At 41.7% G+C, this 20257-nt stretch overlaps 1 protein-coding gene across 13 annotated transcripts in view; it reads right to left on the bottom strand.

Moving 5' to 3' along the window:
* Nucleotides 1-20257, bottom strand: part of LOC138763094 (proline-rich transmembrane protein 3) — a 115920-nt gene that overhangs the window by 50485 nt on the left and 45178 nt on the right. For 4 of the 13 annotated variants that reach the window (XM_069936727.1, XM_069936728.1, XM_069936724.1 and 1 more), the window contains exon 3: nt 6746-6882. The exons of 7 other annotated variants lie outside the window; for them this stretch is intronic. The gene's annotated coding sequence lies outside the window, so the exon portion shown is untranslated. Of the gene's footprint in view, nt 1-6733; nt 6883-17401; nt 17735-20257 lie in introns of those variants that run through there. 2 more of the 13 variants (XM_069936725.1, XM_069936731.1) reach the window with 2 other exon arrangements.

Raw genomic sequence — 20257 nt, 5'->3', positions numbered from 1 at the left:
AAAAGACTGGAGCATATCACAAGTAGGTCGACCAGTCCAGAATGACCTGGTCTGGCTAGGAGCAATCCTTTAAGACCTGCCAGTAGGTGTGGCTACACTCTCAGCCAATCACAGTCATCCTACTCTACCATCTGTACATATGTACAAATGTACACATGAGGTGATAGAATGTACACATTGGTGATAGAATCTGTACTATCACACCCTTCTTTTGTTATTATTATTTTTCCTTTCCTTTATATACCACATGCATTTGTATTGTTTTGAATTACTTTTAATTATGTGCTCTATTGTGTGGTTTTAAATTAATAAATAATATTTTTTAAAATTCTCCCTCAATCTGTTTCACTTCAATATACTGGTCATTTACATAATTAATGTTTGCAGGGACCTTTCAGGTGTCCTGTCTCTCAGTTAAAATTTTGCAAAGCAGTCTGACTTTTTCCCAGGACAAAAACAGGACGTCTTCCCACCCCGTTACTCCAATGGTGAACAGAGTAGGAACCCTGAAGTGACATGAAGAGAGCAGAGCGGTTACAGGCTGGCAGCCCGGGTTCGAACCCCCTGCTGGTCTATAGGGAGTTTGTACATTCTCTCTATGACCTCTGGAGGTTTCCTCCAGCTGCTGTGATTTCCTCCCACCCTTCAAAACTCAAGTTATATGGTTATAATTGTGTAGCGCAGGTTTCATGGGTTGGAAACGCTTTCTACCATGCTGGATAATTAAAATTTAAAATTTGAAAAAAAGACTCTTTTAGCATGCCTTGCATCGCAGATATTCATTTATGGACAATACATTGCTTCTTCCATTTTTCAAAGAAAGAAATTAGATATGTATTGGATTTACATGATATACAATTCCTAATTTAAAACTAAAGCCTGATGGAAAGTGAAAATTATTCAACAATTATTCTATTGCAATGGACCAAATTGTCGGAACCATTCGATGGGCCAGATCATGTGATCCAGTCACATTTTCACCACCTCTGACCTCCATCTCAGTTGCTGCCAGGACTTGCTATCAGCCCACTCAATTTTAAAATCACTTGCTTCTACAGAAGACAACATGAACCAAACCAGTTATGCCTGTGGATTGGAGCAATAAAATAAATGCACCAAATGATCCATGTTGGTGGGAAAATAACATCCCTCAGTCACAATTTAATGGCATGACATAATCATCTTTTGCTTCTTATAACATTTGCTGGATCAATAAAATAGGCTGGCTTCGTTGGCGTAGTGGTTAGCACTTTACAGTGCCAGCGATCGAGGTTCAAATCCTGCGCTGTCTGTAAGGAGTTTGTACGTTCTCCCTGTGCCTGTATGGGTTTTCCCCGGGGATCCGGTTTCCTCCCACCATTCACAACGTACCAGGGGTGTAAGTTCATGGGGTATAAATTGGGCGGCACGGACTCGTGGGCCAAAATGGCCTGTTACTGTACTGTATGCCTACATTTAATTTAAGTTGACATTTATATAACAAAGATAACTGATGATTTTTGCAAATTAGTATGCTTAATAGAAGTAATAATTACTTTTCTATAATCGAGTCTGTATTGTCTTCAAGTCCCCTACAAGTTAATCCAGCAATTTAGATGGCGCCTTAACTATTCACAAACATATCCTATCCAAATCTGAATCTCTTATGTTTTTTTTTTAAACTTTATTTATTTGAAGGATCATTAGTAGTAATACGGAATACATTCCATAAAGAAAATTTTATATGAATATATATATATAAAAAAAACAATAAAAGAAACAAAAAAGAAAGAAAAAGTTAAATCAAATCCACACCTACCCTCCCACCCAATCAGCCAGCTCTCTGAAGGAGAGTCAAAAATATACAAACAGAAACTAAGAATATATAATAAATCAAAATATATCTAAATGCATATATTCCAAATATGGTAACTACTTATTAACAAAAAATGAATAATTATCATGGAGATTATATGTAATTTTTTTCCATAACAATACAAGCTTTCAATTCATTCAGCCATCACATTATATTAATCTCTATCTTATCTTTCTACGTACTTGCTACACATTTTCAAGCTACAGAAATTTATCCAACCCTAATCCCTTTAAAGGAATCATATAACCCATTAAAAAATAGATGGATCTAATGGTAACTTAAAGTTATATAATTTTTCCAAAATTAACTTAATTTCATCCCAGAATGGTTGTACATGCACACAAGACCAACAGCATGTAAGAAAGTTCCAGTACATACACCACATCTAAAACAAGAATCGGAATTTTTAAAACCATATTTTTTCAATTTCTCTGGGGTTAAATACAACTGATGTAGAAAGTTATAATTAACCATTCCATACTGCGCATTCATCAATTTAGTTACACTGTCATGACACATATCTGCCCAGTAGTCTTCAGGAAAAACAAAAGCTAAATCATTTTCCCATTTAAGCCTGGACATTCTGGTTTATCCATATTGTTTTGTAATATTTGGTACATAACAGAGATATAACCCCTTTTTGGTATAGAAGAAATCAAAGACTTGAATTCTGTCAATAAAGTTGATAATAAACAAATAAAGAATTTTCAGCAATATCAAAACACTCTTTCAATTGATTAAAAGAAAGAAACTGTCCTTCTACAAAACAATCCTGTAACCTTTTTATACCCTTAGAATCCCAACTCTTTAAATGACTATTAAACATTGAAAAAATAAATAAGCTGATTGTTATATAATGGAGTTAAAATTGACAATTTACTTTTTGATCCTAAAATCTTATTTTATTTTTAGTCCATAGCTTTAATAGATGTTTTAATATCAGTATATTATATTCCCTCAACAAGTTTACATTCCATCAAAATATAAATTGATACACCTTGACTTCAGAAATACAAGCCATCTCAACTTTAGCCCAACTCAGGAGTTGGTCCAAATCCATCAGAGTACTAATAAATTTCAACTGGGCTGCTTCATAATAATTTTGAAAATGGGGTAATTGAAGCCCATCTAATGCATACTTCCAAGTAAGTTTATATAATGCTACCCGTGTTAATTTACCTTTCCATAAAAATTCTCTCATGACTTTATTTAAATCCTGAAAAAAAAACTTTGAAAGAGAACACGGTATTGATTGAAATAAATATTGAATATGAGGAAAAATATTCATCTTAATACAATTAACTCGACCAATTAAAGTTAACGGAAGATCTTTCCACTTAATTAAATCTGCTTTAATCTTTTTTAATAAAGGAACATAATTTAACTTATATAGATTGATACTCAGTATTTACAATTATTTCTAAAGATTCAATTTTATCAGACCATTTCAGTTTTATAATGTTTTTATACTCTGAATAGTCTCCTTCTCCAACTGGCAAAATTTCACTCTTGTCCTAGTTAACTTTATATCCAGATAATGTTCCATATTGTAATAAACATTCCCGCAAATGTGGCAATGATTGTTCTGGGTTTGTTAAATATATCAAAACATCATATGAAAATAAATTAATCTTATACTCTTCATCCATAATTCTCATCCCACTTATCTGTTCATTCTGCCTTATTGTTTGAGCTAACAGTTCAATAGCCAATGCAAACAGAGCTGGTGACAATGGACAGCCTTGTTGAGTTGAATGCGTCAATTTAAACGATGATGAGACTTGACCATTTGTCACCACCCTAGCAGTCGGGTTCGTATATAAAGCTTTAACCCAACCAATTAAAAAAGGACCAAAGTTAAACTTCTCCAATACTTTAAATTAAAAAATCCCATTCAACCCTATCAAAGCCTTTGATAAAAGACTTTTAACACAGCAAATTTATAACCCTTCTGCCACAGCACTTCTTTAGTCGAATTAAATTCCTGTTGTCGCCTAATAATTTCTTGACTCAGATCTGCATAAAAAAATACTCTGTTATTTTGACTCATCATTGGAGATTGACTTTGTCGTCCCTTCTGTACCACCAACTGTAATATCATTTCTCTGTTCTGATAGTTCAAGCACCAAACTAAGACCACTCATGGTGGTTGTCCCGGTAATGGTTTCTTTTGTAACGCTCTATGTGCCCTCTCCAATACTAAACCTTACGAAAAAAACTCTTTGCCCAACACCTCGGGAATCCAATTATTGAAAAATTTTATTGGATCAGACCCTTCAATGTCTTCTGGAAGAACCACAATTTTCACATTGTTTCTCCGACTTTGATTTTCCAATGAATCAATTGTTTTCAGTAAGTCTTTCTTCTGGATTCCCCAATCCACAAACGAATCTTCCACTTTCTCTGTTTTTCTTTGTTATGTCCAACTTGAATTTTACACTCAGAAAAAGCTGTTTCAATTTTTAAAAAATTTTCTTGCACAGTATCCACTGATTTAATACATTTACTGACATCCCTCTTAACTGTAGATATATCTTCAGACATATTAGATATATCTTCAGACATATTAGATATATCTTCAGACATATTAGATATTTTAATTGTCACATCCAGAAATCCTTGAGTCATTTGTTTAAACATATTGTCCATTTGATAGGCAATCCCTTCCAAGACTGTGCAAACAGACTCCATTCCAGATTCCAGTTCCACATTTTGAGGCCTACCTTCTCTAGACTCTAGGCTTCCAACACCATTCTGCGCATCCCTGGCCCACCCAACAGCAGCTTGGGCTCAAGGGCTCTTCTCTCAGCCAGGTCGCCCGTGCGCCCGACATCACAAATGCGCGGATCGACTCCGGCCGAGCTCGTCATCATACCGGTGCCATCTTGTAGAGACAAGGTTGGCACCGGTGTAACTCAGCCTGGTGGGAGTTCTCTGTGCCTTGGAGGTTTCAAATGACAATTCCATAGCTTCAGTTGAACAGGTAGGCATCAATTCTTCAGCACTTTTAAAAGGTAATTTCTTCTGTAATTGAACTTTCATTTTTTTAACATTAGTCGCCATTATGACCCACTCATGTTCCAAAAAATAAAGATACAACTTTTAATCACTTAGATTAACTTTAAAGACAGGTGCTTAAAAAACTGGCTGAGGAAGGATGGAATAATATGTTTGCCCTCTACGCCATCTTGCTACGTCCCTGTTAGGTCTGCTTTGTTCATGAATGAGTGAGACAAACACCAGGCTGAGTCGAAATCAGGGTTCTTTGTTCTTTATTACCGGATTGTAACACTTGCGACTAAACATGTTAGTCGGAGAATGCATTCTGCCGTTATCAGCAAAATGGTGATTTTTTATACCCTTGGATACATGCTTAGAACATCATCATATCATTACTTGTCCAATGACTAAAACTGTTGCTATCCTTTCCCTGCTAGCTTCCTGCCTCTCAATCCATCAATGTCTCTCTTATCTTGTAAGTACAAGGATGCATTTACATCTTGTTACAGCCCTGTACAGGGCAGGGTAACTCCTTACACATTCCCATCTCATGATGTTTTACCTTACAGTCCCCCATCTCGTGTTCTTGAAGAAACTTATGAAGGATTGAATGCAAGGACAATAGGACATGTAATTTCTTCTACAGTTCCCTTTGGATCACCTTGGGAATCATAAATCTCTTTGATATTTTCTCTTTTACATCTCTAGTCAGCACTTTTCTTGGAGTTGCTGCGTAGAGAAGCTCGTGTGCCTTGAGGTGGATGGAATCTACACTGTGGGTGTGTCTTTACCAACTAGGTCAAGACAGCTGAGGAGACCGCCAGCAATGACTGCCTGTGAGTTGGAGTCATAGAATCATTCAGCCAATCACCTATTTGCTCACACTAGGTCCATCTCCTTCTAGGCCTTGCCTATTTGAGTACCAGTCCAAACGTATTGAAACACAGTGCTGTTACAGCACCAGTTGACCTGGATTCCAATCTGGCACGGTCTGTAAGGGGTCTGTACATTTCCCTATGTCTGCGTGGGTTTCTTCCGTGTGCTCTGATTTCCTCCGATGTTCCAAAGACATGGGGTTTGGATGGCACCGGCTCATGAGCAAGAAGGACCTGTTACTGTGCTGTGCCTCTAAATGTAGTATTTAAAATGTTAAAACATTTAAATTTAAACATGGTGATTGTCTCTGATTCTACTACCTCTCTTGTCAGCGAGTTGCAGGTGTAACCCACTCACTGTGTGCCATTTAGCAATCTTTGTTCTCACTTGGAACCTGTGGCAATCAATACAACTTGATTGAGTGTAGCCAGGGTCTCAATGCTGGGGATGTTGTCTGACAGAGGCCTTGACTATACACAATCAGCTATGTTAGACAGGCTAACTCAATCACATGCTCAACACCAAACTCTCTGCTCCGTCATGGAAAGAGATCTCCAATTGGATAGAGTAAAAGGTTCAAGAATATACTTAAAAACCACCATGGAAGTATGGTATCCCCATTAATTGCTGGGAATCTCTGACCTAGGACTACCCCAAAAAGAATTTGGAATGTCACGGAAAACTATGCAGTGGGAGCACTCGGTGCAGGGTAAATGGTGGGAAGCACCACTCAGGTACTTCCTGCACCAGGTGCAAGAGTCTGAGATTCCCATGCTGGTCTGACCTGTCAGCTCTGAAGGCAGGGAGCCAGAAGTAAACAAGTCATCCTCAATCTGAGTAACTGGCATGAAGAAATGTATTCCTCTTGATGCAAAGTCAGTTTGCGTAAAGCGGCTCTGTCCTCGTCACTAGTTTGTTATGCATGCTTGTCAACATTACAACACATCAATAGACAGGGACAGTGGGAGAAAGTGAAGCTATATCAAAGCACATTAAACTCACCGATTCACTCACCAATGCTTCTATACATAGCCTTCAAACCTTTATATATGAATTCCACAAAAGTTATCTTCCATTGTTACCCTCAGGTGGTTCATGACATTGTTCAGATATTAATCGACCCTTACCAAAGGGTTTGCATTAGGTGTGGCCTAAATAGGAACATAATTATTCAATTACAAGTTAATCTTGTCATGAATAGTTCCTGGTGATTGGTATTAATAGATGGAGAAAATTCATGGTTAGAAACATCCATGGAAGCAAATCTGCTGCAACAAACACAAAATAAAGCAGGTATTCAGAGTCAGTAATCCATAATATGAATTGAGTGTCTGACACTTTCAGGGTTAATGGTTGGATGAAGGGCCTTGGGGTCCAAATCCATATATCCCTCAAGGTCGCCGCACAGATTGATACAATAGTTAAAAAGGCCTATGGGATGATGGGCTTCATTAATAGGGGATTGAGTTCAAGAGTCGGGAGATCATGTTTCAACTCTACAGATCTCTGCTGTGTTCTTTTCACCTCATTATAGGAAGGTGACCAGAAGCTATGGAAAGGGTGCAGTGGAGATATACTAGGCTGTTGCCTGGATTGGACAATAAGTCTATGAGGCAAGGTTAGCAGAGCTGGGACTTTTCTCTTTGGAGCGAAGAAGGACAAGAGGAGACTTAATAGAGGTCTACAAGATTCTGAAAGGCATAGGCAGGCTGGGCAGCTGGCGCCTGTTTCCCGGGGCAGGAATAGCAAACTTCAGAGGACATCTGTACAAAGGACAGAAGGGAGGGAAATTTAGGGGAGACATCAGGGGTTTTTTTAATGCAACGAGTTGTGGGTGCCTGGAATGCCTTGAAGGGATAGGGGCATTTAAGTAACGTATACAGGCATGTAGATGAAGGAAGAATAGAAGGTTATGAGGTAGGAAGGGTTTAATACTTTTTTTTAGTAGGGATATATAGGTCGGCAGAACATCAAGGATCAAAGGGCCTGTTCTGCGCTATGAGGTTCTATGTTCTATTGTGGAGTTATTAGTAATGAACTTCCAAGGATCAATAGATTCTGGCATGGTTCCAGAGGACTGGAAAATTCCAAAGGTCACTCCGCTCTTTAAAAAGGGAGAGAGACAGCAGAAAGGAAATTATAGACCTGTTAGCCACACATCGATGGTTGGGAAGTTGTTGGAGTCCATTGTCAGGGATGAGGTCACAGAGTCCATGGAGGTGCGAGACAAGATAGGCCGAAGTCAGCATGGTTTCCTGAAGGTAAAATCTTGCCTGACAAACCTACTGCTATTCTTTTCCACAAGCAGATTGGACAACAGAGATGCAGTGGATATTGTATACTTGGATTTTCAAAAGGCCGTTCCCAAAGTGCTGTACATGAGGCTGCTTCACAAGATGAGGGCCCTTGGAATTACAGAAAGGATACTAGCATGGGTAGAGCATTGGCTGATCAGCAAGAAACAGAGAGGGGGAATAAAGGGATCCTATTCTGACTGGCTACCAGTTACCAGTGGTGTTCCGCAGAGATCAGCATTGGGGCTACTTCGCTTTATGTTGTACATTAATGATTTGGATTACAGAATAAATAGCTTTGTGGCTAACTTTGCAGATGATACAAAGGTAGGTGCAGGAGCAGGTAAAGAGGAGGAAATGGAGAAGCTGCTTTGATAGATTAGGAGAATGGGCAGAGAAGTGGCCGATAAAATACAATGTTAGAAAATGTACATTCATGCACTTTGGTAGAGAGCGGAGAACTTCTGGAATTTCCTACCACGGGCGGCTGTGGAGCCCACGTTGTTGGGTGTATTTAAGGCCGAGATTGATAGGTATCTGAATCTATTAGGTTGTTAAAGGTTATGGGAAGATGGCGATGGAGTGGGGCTGAGTGGGAGAATGGGTCAGCTCATGACAGAATGGTGGAGCAGGCTCGATGGGTCGAATAGCCTTCTCCTGCTCCTGTATCTTATATTCCATTATTATTGAGAATATCTGAAGTTGTTTTCATTGCTGTCAAAAAATTATCATCGGTAAGAACCTTCTCAAATTGCAATTGAATTTCAAATGTTTTTGTCCGAATAGTTCTGCAATTCATTGCTCCAAACTGAACTGTGACACCGTGGTTCAGGAAGCCATTTAAGGGGTGGGAGGGAGAAGAGAGAGAATGGAAATGTAGTGGTAATTGGGGTAAAGTACAGTTAGGGGAATAGACAACATTCTTGGTTTCACAGATAGAGTGTCCTGAAGGTTACCTGCCTGGTTCCCAGGTTCGGGACATCTTATCTGGCCTGCAGAGGAATTTGCAGTGGGAGGGGAAAGATCCAATTGTTGTGGTCCAACAACGTAGGTAGAACCAGGAAAGAGGTTCTGCTAAGGGAATTTCAGGAGCTGGGGGGCAAAATTAAAAAGCAGAACCAAAAAGGTGGTAATGTCTGGAATACAAACCTGAGCCATGATAATTGGCACAGGATTCAGAAGATTAAATGCGTGGCTCATGGATTGGTGAAGTGGGTTCCAATTCATGGGAAAATGGCACCAGTATTGGGGATGGAAGGAATTGCTTAAAGGGGATGGCCTCCATCAGAACCGTGATGGGACCTGGATCCTGGTGAATCACATAACTAGGACTGTGGATGGGGCTTTAAATGAAATTGTGTGTGGGGTGGGGGGGTGTGGGTTAAACAAATTGGAGAGGGAAGAATTAAGCAAAAGGGAAGAGTGAATAAAGTAAAGGCAAACATTAAAAAAGAGTAAAGCAAGAGTTGGGGGGGGGGGATAAAAGTCAAGTGCAAAAGAGGAAAAGATGACCAGATTCGAAAAGCACGATGGGTATAAGGGCACTTTATCTGAATGCCCGTCTCATTCAAAACAACGTCAGTGAATTTGAGGTACAAATCAGTACAAGGAGGTATGATTTAGTGGCCATTACAGAAATGTAGTTGCAGGGTGGAGAGGACTGGGAATTAAATATCCTAGGATATCAGGCAATAAGAAAGGACAGGGAAGAAGGTGGGCTACCATTCTTAGTTAAGGATGAGATCAGGGCAATAGTGAGAGATGCAAGATCTAAGGAGATAGAGGTAGAGATTAGGAATAGTAAAGGGAAAAAAAACTTACGAGCGGGAATGTCTAGAGATCTACAATAACATTACAGTGGCTCAGGCAATAAACCAAGAAATATCAAGAGACATGTAAGGATGGAGCAGCAGTTATCGTGGCGGACTTTAACATGCACATAGATTGGGTAAATCAGGTTGGTCGAAGCATTCTTGAGGAGGACTTCATAGAACCAGTTGAGGCTGGGGGTGGGGCGAAGGTGTTGATTGCCAGTCAGAAATCGACTCTAATATCTTCCCAACCACCGACGTCAAACAAATCGGCCTATAGTTTCCTTTTTTCTGTCTCCATTCTTTCTTAAACAGCGGAACCACATTGGCAACCTTCCAATCCTCTGGAATCTCTCCAGAGTCTATCAATTTCTGGAAGATCATCGCCAATGGATCTACAACCTCCAGTGGATCTACAATCTCCAATGCGTGGAGTTGTTCAAGTGAACCAGTACGGACTTGAAGGGCCGACATTGCCTGTTTCCGTGCTGTAAACGGTTATATGGTTATGGTTATAACGCATATGGGATGGCTTTCTTGAACAGCATGTTACTGAGCCTACAAGGGAATGTACCATCTTGGATCTGCTTCTGTGCAACGAGAAAGGTAAAATTAGCGATCTTGTAGTTAGGGATCCTCTTGGGAAGAGTGATCACTGAATGATTGAGTTTATCAAACAAATGGAGGGTACAATAGTTTGATCTAAAACCAGTATATTATGCCTAAATAAAGGTAATTACAAGTGGATGAGGGAGGAGTTGGGCAGGGTCACTGGGGGAACACAGGCTATATAGAGGGATGGTTGAGGAATAGTGGAAGACTTTCAGAGAGATTTTTCATGGTGGTCAACAAAATTATTTTCCAATTAAAAGCAAGGACAGTCATGATGGAGACAGCCAGCCTTAGGTAACTAAGGGAATGAAGGAAGGCATCAAACTAATACCCCATGCGCTCAAAGTCACCAAGAGCAGAGGGAAATCAGAAGATTGGGAAACATAAGAAGCAACAAAGAACCACAAGCAAGCAATAATGAAAGGAAAGGTAGACAATGAGAAAGGATTAGCACAAAATATAAAAATGGACAGAAAAAGTTTTTATAATTGTATAAAGTGAGGGTGGGTAAAGTGAAGGTTGGACCCTTGGAGGATGAGAAGGGGGAATTGGGTAATGAGGAAATGCTGAGGCTTTGAATGGCTATTTTGTGTCAGTCTTCATGGTGGAGGACACGTCGAACATAACAAAGACAGAAGTTATGGATGTGATTGGATGTGAGGGCCTGGATGTAATAGCTGTCACTAAGGAGTTGAACTTGAGGGTCTAAAGATAGATAAATCCCCTGGTCCTGATGGAATGCATTCCAAGATACCGAAAGAAATGGCAGAAGTTATAGTCAAGGCTTTGGTAGGTCCCGATGGATTGGAAGATGGCGAATGTCACATCACTATTTAAAAAGGATGTAGGCAGAAGGCAGGAAACTATAAGGCAGTTAGTTTAACATCTGTAGTTGGGAAAATGCTTGAAGGTATCATCAAAGAAGAAATAGCGAGGCATCTGGAGCGAAATGGATCCATCAGGCAGATGCAGCATAGGTTTAGCAAAGGCAGGTCCTGTTTGACAAATTCACCGGAGTTCTTTGAGGATATAACTAGCATGGTAGATAGAGGGGAGCAGATAGAAATTGCTTACCTGTATTTCCAGAAGGCGCTCAATAAGGTGCCTCATAAAAGACTTGTACAGAAGATAAGAATGCATAGAGTTGGGGGTGATGTATTAGCATGGATAGAGGATTGGTTAACCAATAGAAAGTAGAGAGTTGGGTTACAGGGTGTTTTTCTGATTGGCAATCAATGGTTTAGCGGGGTGGTGCTGGACCCATAACTGTTCATGATATTACATTAATGCTCTACAAGAGGGGACAGAGTGTAGTGTATCCAAGTTTGCTGATGACACTAAAATGAGTGGAAAAGCAAATTATGCAGAGCATACGGAGAGATTACAGAGAGATATAGATAGGTTAACTGAAGGGCAAGGGTCTGGCAGGTGGAGTACAATGTTGGCAAGTGTGAGGTGATCCACTGGAAGGAAAAATGGAAGATCAGATTATTATTTAAATGGAAAATAATTGGAACATGCTGCCGTGCAGAAGGATTTGGGAGAGCTTGTTCATGAATCACAAAAGGTTGGTACGCTGGTATAGCAGGCTATCAAGATGGAAATAGAATGTTGGCCTTCATTGCTTGAGGGATTGAATTTAAGAGCAGGGAGGTTATGCTGCAACTGTACAAGGTACTGGCGAGGTCCGCATCTGGGGTACTGCATGCAGTTCTGGTCTCCTTACTTGAGGAAGGATGTACTGGCTTTAGAGATGGTGCAGAGGAGGTTCACCAGGTTGATTCCAGAGATGCAGAGGTTAGCCTATGAGGAGAAGCCTATGAGGAGAGATCGAGTTGCCTGACACAGTACAGTACAACTCCGATTATCCGAAATGGTCGGGACCGGGCCCATTTCAGATAAACGTTTTTTTTTAAGAGAACCGGTCACTTTTCAAAAACAGCCCAGTAGCAACAGCAAATCACTCGTAAGAGTATTTAGATAACAACAAACAACAAGGGGAGGCTTTTCGCGCATTAAAGTTTAATTCTCACCAAAAAAATGCTGGCCACCGCCAATCACAGACGCGTCTACACTGAGGCCCCACTCATGCTGGGAGCCAAAGGGTGCCACTCTTGCCCAGGAGCTTGAGGTCCCCACTGCCACCAGGAGCCCAAGGTCTGCTGCTGCTGCTGGCGGGAGCCCGACATCCCTGGTCAGGTCAGCTCCAAAAAATTTTTTGATAAATGAGGATTTCAGATATCCTCGCTTATCCGAAATGTTTTTTTAAAAATTGGATAACTGAGGAGTTTGGAGAATCCGATATCAAATAATTAGAGTTGCACTGTCCTTCCTGGAATTTAGAAGAATGAGTGGGGACCTAATAGAAACCTATAAAATTATGAAAAGCATATATAAGATAGAGGTGGGCAAGTTATTTCCATTGGTGGGGGAGACTAGAACTTGGGGGACATAGCCTCGATTCAGGATAGTGGATTTAGGATGGAGATGAGGAGGAACTGCTTTTCCTAGAGGGTGGTGAATCTGTGGAATTCGCTGCCCATTGAAGCAGTGGAGGTGACCTCAGTAAATATATTTAAGACAAGGTTGGACAGATTTCTACATAGTAAGGGAAATGAGAAAAGGCGAATCGGTGGAGATGAGCCTCTCATCAGATCAGTCTTGAACTCATCGAATGGCGGTGCAGGCTTGACAGTCCAGATGGCCAAGTCCTGCTTCTATTTCTTATGTTCAGATGTAATTCAGTGTAGTAACAGTGGAGTATGTAGCTTGGGGTAGATGAGGCAGATGTCAAGTCCCCGCAATGGCCGGAAGGGCGATCAGAGATGCCAAAGAGGCAAATGTCAGGTGTGACTGAGATCACCAGAGAGCACTGACAGTAGATGTAGGAATAATAGTTCCCCTGGCTGGAGTTCCAGAACCAGGTGTTAGAGTCACCTATTATGGATGGAGCTGAGAAAAACATTCTTCACTCAGAGGGTGCAAATCTTTGGAATTCTCTATCCTCTGGAGATACAGTAGCTTGATAGAAGCAAGATACATGGATAGATTTTATGAGAATCAAGGGGCATGTGGTTAGTAAAGGTCCTTCAGGTCAAAGATCCACCATGATCTTTTAAATTTAAAATGTAGGCATACACCACGGTAACAGGCCATTTCGGTCCATGAGCCCATGTCTCCCAATTTACACTCCATTGACCTAAACCCCCAGTGTGATTTGATCAGTGGGAGGAAACTGGACCCCCCAGGGAAAACCCACACAGACATGGGGAGAACGTACAAACTCCTTACATATACAGAGTGGGATTTGAACCCCAGTCCTGATCACTGACGCTGTAAAGGCATTGCGCTGACTGCTACGCCAACCGTGCCGCCCTGATGTTGAATGGTGGAGTGAGAACAAGAGGCTAAATGGCCCACTCCTGCTTCTACCCCTTACACTGTAATCTTCCTTTTTGAAAAAGGCCAGAATCCTGAAAATGTCAGTGTGTCAGACAATTCAGATCACTGCAGTAAAGGCTCAGTATTGCAGAATTTACTGTTTCTACAATGTTCTAATTTAGATAAGGCCTTATTCACTGGGTGATTTTGGATGAATAAATAGATTAACATGCAGTAACTAATTTGTTTTTGTAAAAGGAAAATACTGAAAATTAATTATTGCAAATTGGGGTTTTATTCCTTCTATTATTACTGTTAGAGATCATTTTTTCTTTATTTCCCCTTTCTCGTTTTCCTTAATTTTCCTTTCTACTTCTCTCTATACCTGGATTTGACATTGAATTCACCATTTCAATTTACACCATTCCGGCCTTCCACTATTTACTTTTCAATCCTTCAAACAATTAGGTTCAAATTTTAAATTTAAATTTAGTCATACAGCACAATAACAGGCCCTTCCAGCCCACGACCCCTTGCCGCCCAATTACACCCATACAATTTGAAGGGTAGGAGAAAACCTACACAGACACAGGGAGAACATACAAACTCTTTACAGATAGCGCAGGATTTGAACCCCAGTCTCTGGTGCTGTTACCCAAGGTTCAGGAGTATGCAAGTACCCCACTTGCATTGCTGTGCCTCCATTGACTTGCATCCTCAACTGCCATCCAGCACTGAGCTCGACAGAGCGAGATTTACTGCTGCAACAAAACCTGGCAAATGCTGTAGATCTGCTCCCATGGTGAAAGGTGGTGAATGGACTCTCAGGCAGACTGGGGCATATATAAGTCGTCACCAACTACTACCACCTGTGGAAGGATAGATTCCACTGCTGCCACCACAACACTTTGTAGGTGGCAAGGAATTTGGAAACCAAGATTTCCTGGGCCTGGGCAAATGTGGCAATGGCATAATCTGAGACATGAAGTGGATTTACAGTGGTTCAATGTGGTCTTGATTCCTTTTTATTTTGAACACCAATTATTTTTTTTGCCTCTGGTGAGGAAGGGGTCCAAGGAGGCAACATTTCTATGAGTTTATCTTCTGCTTCTAACACAAACCTTAAGACTACATTGCAGCTGTGCTAATGTTGCTAGGATACCATGCTGGCAGGAATGAGCTCGATGCCAGTTTTTCAATGCTGACTGTGAAATAAAGCTGTTTTTAAGGAATTTCCACAGTGCTTGAATAACCCAGCCCCCAGGATATTCTTGGGAACGAGATATGCAGAAGCACGTGTGGTGCAGGGACCTGGTCCTTCTTGTGATTGCAGGTCCCACCTTGGAACAATGTCAATACCTGGAGAGATTGGTGACCATAACTTGAACGTACCCTGGGCTTCAAGTAATGTTGCACACAAAGTTGCGTGCTTGTGCTCTCAAGTCAGTAAGTGATATCCGGGAACAAGTAAAGGAATGTTTAAGAAAGCATAAAAATTGGATTAAATGTCACTCCTATGATGGTTATCTGAGAGTTGAAAAGCCTTTTTTTGTGTGCCAGGGGACATAATAAAATACAGATGGTGATGTCTGACAATTAGCTGGATTATCGGTTATGGATATCTCTGATGAAAATAAATAATTCCATTGCAAGTTCAACGAGGATGAGGAGGGGGTGCGAGCAGCTATGTTTGCAGAGAATCCCTGCCACTGAAAAATAAACTGCTTTAGTTCTCTCCCCATAAACTGGGGACTGCAGCACCTCATAGCAATCTATCACCACCTCAGACAGATAAAGAGCATTATCTGCCACAAAATTGCCTTTGCCTATCTACTCTTTCCCAAGAGAACTACCTCGCCATCAATCCACCCATCCTTAAATGGACTTGGCAAGGACCACAAGGCCAGGAAAGGGAAAGAACCTGGAATGCAGAATTTCATCAGCTCTCTCACCTTCATATAATCAACACTTCTGAATCTCTTGAAACCAACCGTACCCACGAGTTCTATACAAGGACTGAGACCAAGGGATATAATACAAACTGCCAATGGTCAAGAATGAGAAACCTCCTTCCATGCCTTACATTAATAACATTAACTAAAAAGGGGTCAAATGACTGGTTGGCCAGGCACAATTCCAATGCCATCTACAAGTTTGCCAATGGCACCACAGTTGTTGCAGAATCACAAACGACAATAAGGAAGTGTACAGGAGGGAGATAGATCAGCTTGTGGAGTGGTGTCATACCAACAACCTTGCACTCAATGTCAGCAAAATCAAAGAGATAAGGCAGGAGGACATGACCCAGTCCTCACTGAGGGCTCACGAGTGGAGAGGGTCAAGAATTTCAAATTCCTGGGTGTCAACATTTCCGACAATCTGTCCTGGAGCCTCCACATTGATGCAATCACAAAGATGGCTCGCCAGCGGCTATACTTGGTGAGGTGTCTGAGGTGGTTTGGTATGACCGAAGATGCTCATAAACGTCTACAGGTGTACTGTGCAGAACATCCTGGCTGGTTGCATCACTGTCTGGTATGGAGGCACCAACTCTCAGGACAAGAATAAACTCCAGAGGGTTGTTAACTCGGCCTGCGACATCAAGTACCAGACTCCACTCCATCGAGGGCATCTACACAAGGCAGTGTCTTAAAAAAGCAGTCTCTATCCTCAAAGACCCCCACCCCCCAGGCCCTGCCCTCTTCACTCTGCTACCACTGGGGAAAAGGTACAGGAGTCGAAAGACGCACACGCAGCGGCACAAGGACAGCTTCTTCCCCGCTGCCATTAGATTCCTGAATGATCAATGAACCACAGACACTGTCTTACTTTTCGGGAACTATTATTTTATTTATAGTAATTTTGTTAGATGGTTATACTATGAATATTTGTCCTGTGACGCTGCCGCAAAACATCGAATTTCATGACTTGTTCATGACAATAAATCCTGAATCTGAAAGTATCACTTTGTATCATGAGAAAAATGAGACCTAGTTCTCTTTTAACAGATGCTGCCTAACCAGATGAATACTTCCAGCATTTTCTGTTTTTTTAAAAATTTCAGATATCCAGGTCTTTTTTTTTAAATATTTGCCCAATTACCTTAATTGGACACTTTGCCAGCAGCTGGACAAAGGTTGTGATGTTTGCCTTCTGTAAACACCATGATGACATTGCTTTTTCTCATGAATGAAAACATCTGCAGAGGCAATGCTGCACAGTGACACGTGAAAAGCAAGTGACATGAAATGTCATCCAACCTGGGGGCCCCATCCGTGCCTCTGCTCATAGGGGCACTTTCCCCTGGGGCAGAATTAACACGACATCGTACAAAGCTGCCCTCAAAAGATAGGCAGATCACAGGTATAATATGAAATTTAAAGATGGGTGGAAATAAGATACCCCCCAGCATACTGGCAGGCTATTCTAAATTATTCTGTGATTACATCCACCACACACAAACATAAAGCCCACAGGATATTTTACAAGAGACTGAGTTGGAAATTTAAAAATCTAACATGCATGTTCTTCCACTGCCCTCTTGGAGAAAACAAATATATGTAAAATCATACCTGGACTATCCTGACTGCAAGAATTGTCATCGAAGCATGTCTCAATTATTCCACACGCTTTTTGGCGTCTAAAGATAGTAGCCTCTATTAGTGAGCTCCCTTACAGGCTCTAACAGCCTTCACTAAAACACACACTTCGTCTTTATAGATTGAATCAGTCGTGCTAGGCACAGTCAGAGGAGAACAGAACATCTGATTATTCTGTGCTGAAGGCCTTGCAGGTGATTACAGAGTTCTGAGTTGCTGCAGCCACAATGCAGCTTGAGATCCAAGGTTTATCCCCAGGCACAAGCAGACTTGTTTCTACGGACAACTATTTTCTGCTCTGACGCTTCACAGAGGTTAACAGCAATATCGCGTCTTATTTCTGCTTGTTGGCTACGCTGGGACAGGTGTGGTCTTTGTGCGTGCAGACTTGTCATCAGTTAGTCTGTCCAGGTGACCTTGAATGCAAATTTATTCATACTCCTGCATGAAGTGCCTTCTCTGCCCTTGCAGGTGTGGAAAATGAGCTGATGCACAGGACTGTGAGATAATGACAGAATAGAAAGCCAATCAGAGCCATTTCTTATCAGAATCAGGATTTATTGTCATGAACAAGTCATGAAATTCAGTGTTTTGTGGCAGCATCACAGGGCAAACATTCACATTATAACCATTTTACAATATTACCATAAAAAGTAAAAATAACAGTGCATGAAAAGTAAGGCAGTGTCTTTGGTTCATTTATCATTCAGGAATCTGATGGCAGTGGGGAAGAAGCTGATGCAGAAGATGTGTGGGGAAGAAGAAGTGCCGCTGAGTGCTCGTCTTTGGACTCCTGTACCTTTTCCCCAATGGTAGCAGGGTGAAGAGGGCAAGGACTGGGTGGTGGGGGTCTTTGAGGATAGAGGTTCCTTTTTTAAGACACCACCTTATGTAGAGTTCCTCGATGGAGTGGAGTCCGGTGCCTGTGATGTTGCAGGCCGAGTAAACCACCCTCTGGAGTTTATTCTTGTCCTGAGAGTTGGCGTCTCCATACCAGGCAGAGATGCAACCAGGCAGAATGTTCTCCACGGTACACCTGTAGAGGTTTACAAGAGTCCTTTCCTTTTAAATTGTAAAAATGCAGAGGAGGCTATTTGGCCCATTAAATCAATGTCAGCTCCCAAGGGAGTAATCCTATTAATCATCCTCTCCCCTCTCCAACATTATCTTTCACATGCACTCATCAACTCCCCTTTAGTCTTTTTTTTGTCGAAGCCTACACAAAGGTGTAGTTTACAGTTTCAAATTAACTACCAGGTATTCTGGGTCATTGGGGAAACCTGGTGCGTCCAGATGGCTCCAGAGTAAACAATAATAGCACTGAAGATTGAGGATTGAACCCACAAACTGCCACACCACCCTGAAACGAACCGAATGTTGCTGGCTATCGGAGATGGCAATGCTAAACCATCTTCTTGAAGCAGGGTGAAGGTGCTCCCACAGTGAAGGGAGTAGAGAGCTCCAAGGGTTTCCAGGGTGGCATGTGATTTGGACGGGTCCTCAAACTTAGTGACCTTTGTATGTAAAAACACACAGTAGGAACACCATGGGACTCGCAGCATCCATAGGAGGTAAAAATTTACTCCAACATTTTGGTCTTGAGGCCTTCCTCATGGAAGAAGCAAGGGATCAGAATAAAGACTGGAGACTGGCAGGGGGAGGATTCCAGACCAAAAAAAATGTTAATTGGATATGATAAGAGGAGAGAATTGATTTTGGCTCTGTGAAAGGGAAGGGAGAGAGAAAGCATTGGGGGAAGGGAGGGGATGTTGAATGGAAACTGGAGAAATCGATGTCAATGCCATCCAATTGGAGGGTGCCCAGATTGAAGATGGGGTGGTGTTCCTCCAATTTGCAGGTGGTCTCAGTCTGGCAGTGCATGAGGGTGGTAAACCACTGCATATATGTTTAGCTGTAATGGGAAACACCCCTTGCTGTCTGTGCCTGTGGCCTGTCCCACAGATCCCGGAATAAAGGCAACTGTGCCACAGCCCCTCCTCATTCCAGGTCAGTTGACCAGCATGGACGTGCCTCCAGCCTGCCATTTCCTCTATAGCTTCTAGTTTTTGAAGTCATTGATGGTGCATCAATGAGACCATAGGAATGGGACGGGAAATTAAACCTTTGTACATTCCTGACTCTGATTCCCTTGTAAATGGTAGTGGCAATGAGTTTAGCAAACCCTATTCAGAAAATTCAGGAGATGTTGTACACTGCAGTCATCAGCGTCATTTGCAGATGGGGGAAGGTTAAAGGTGATGGGTGAACTGTCAAATCTGCAGGCATGAAAAATATATATTTTGAGGGGAATGCTGAGATGAAAATATTCAAACGTGCCCAAGTCAGTCTCTGCTCATAAATGTTTTTTCATTCATTCATGGGGCATGGGCTTCGAAGGCTGGCCAGTTTTTAATTCCCGTCCGCAATTGCTCAAGAAGGTGGTGGTGAGCTGTCTTCTTGAACGGTTGCCAGTGGCATATCTACAGCACTGATGGCAAGCACTGAAATTGCGCCCCTGTCCAAACATCTGACCCCCATCTTTTAGATAACTTTACCATAATATCAACACAAAAAATACAAGTCAAGCTCATTGATCTTTTAATTAGCAAATTATGCTCCTGAAGGCCAGCAGGATGGATGGGCAGTCTTCGACGTGAGTGGCATTGAGGAAGCGCAGGACGGCGAGCTCCTGCACCCCTATCATCGCAGTTGGGCAGCTCCTCGAAACCCTCGGGTTCGCTCAGGCCGGACGCCTTGTAAGTCAGTCCCAGAGCCAATCGAGGCATGGGTCATTGATGGGCATGGGCTGGACCGGACTGGGCCTCACCG

This window comes from Narcine bancroftii, chromosome 5, assembly GCF_036971445.1.
Source record: "Narcine bancroftii isolate sNarBan1 chromosome 5, sNarBan1.hap1, whole genome shotgun sequence".
Lineage (NCBI taxonomy): Eukaryota > Metazoa > Chordata > Chondrichthyes > Torpediniformes > Narcinidae > Narcine > Narcine bancroftii.
This window is presented reverse-complemented; position numbering and strand designations above follow the sequence as displayed.